This window comes from Microtus ochrogaster, unplaced genomic scaffold, assembly GCF_000317375.1.
Source record: "Microtus ochrogaster isolate Prairie Vole_2 unplaced genomic scaffold, MicOch1.0 UNK10, whole genome shotgun sequence".
In the NCBI taxonomy this organism is placed as follows: Eukaryota; Metazoa; Chordata; class Mammalia; order Rodentia; family Cricetidae; genus Microtus; species Microtus ochrogaster.
Window position 1 is genome coordinate 4,080,404 of NW_004949108.1, and position 1,378 is coordinate 4,081,781.

Sequence of the window (1,378 nt, forward strand, 5' to 3'; positions counted from 1 at the left end):
GGACCATCGGTCAGAAGATAGTCCAAGCATTGTGAGGTGAAGGGGTCACCATTCCCCGCTCTGGATTTCAGTGCTTTGAAGCCATTCACATCCCCCTGTCCTTCAGGTGGGCTTTCTCCTTCTGTTTTTTTCTTATCCCAGACCCCAGCTCACTCCCGTCCGGCCCTCCCTATCTTCCTTCACTTCTGGCTACACTCTCCATAGGCAGCCACGAAAAGAACCAAGAGCACGTCCAGGAGACATAGAAGGTACCTCTCTGACTCCAAACGCCTAGTGGCCACATCCAGACACTTCCTTTGTCCTTGGCTACTGTCTGTGCATCCAAGAAAAGAAACGTAAGCCTCCTCTGGGCACCTGCTAAGCATCCTGGCCCTGCTTCCTACTCCCAGTGCCTGCTCAGAAAGAGGGCATGGCTCAGGAAAGCATGGCCTCCTGGGCTCTTGGGCTAAGTCTAATTTTGCTAGGAGCAGAGGTGTTTGTCCCATCACACCTTCTTTCTTGTTTTCTGCTTTCAAAAGGTCTTTTGCTCCAGTCTTCTTTTGTAGGACTACTCCGAAGACTGCAACCAGCCCGTTCCAACTCTCCGATGTTCTCTTATGTATGGCCAAGTATGTTTGTTTGTTCTCCCAAGGAACTTCAGGTGGCAATGACACACCTGCTTTATGGCTGAAGAGTGACTGTGGGCACACCAACCTGGCACCTTGGCTACTTGCCCCTTAACCAATCCCAAGTTTTAAGTTCCAGTTGCATGTATGCTCCCATCTCCTTGGACACAGTTTAAAAGTGGGGATGCTGACGGCTGTGACCTGAAGTGATGTAAACAAGAGTTAGGTAGATTGGTTCACTCAATTAGCAAGCTCAGATAATGGCTTAAGCTTCAGCACTGGCTCGTCCCAGTGTTTCAACAATAACAGGACAGTATCTGGGTGGGTCCCTCCACACCGCCTCTCCTCGTGCATACTTCATTTGAAAGCTTTTTTGCTCTTGGTCATAAGATGAATGCTAACTATTTTCAGGGAAACGTGTCTCTTGGTACACAAGCAGAGGGCAGTTCTCTCCATCACAAAAGCTTTTGTTTTGTTTGTGCCGAAACAGTTTGAGTTCTGTCCACTCCTCATCACCATTCTGGGTGGTTTGGGAGCACCCCCCCCCCTTTGTGTAAAATGATAATGGGGATGGGTGTGTCAGTAGGATAATGGGAGTGGCTCAGGCTGATCGGGAACCATTCTGAAGTAGGAACGAGGATAAAGCCTATTCATAGTCCATGTTTCCTTCTTCCTTTTTCTTTTTCTTTTTCCTCTTCTTCTTCTTCTTCTTCTTCTTCTTCTTCTTCTTCTTCTTCTTCTTCTTCTTCTTCTTCTTCTTCTCCTCCTCCTCC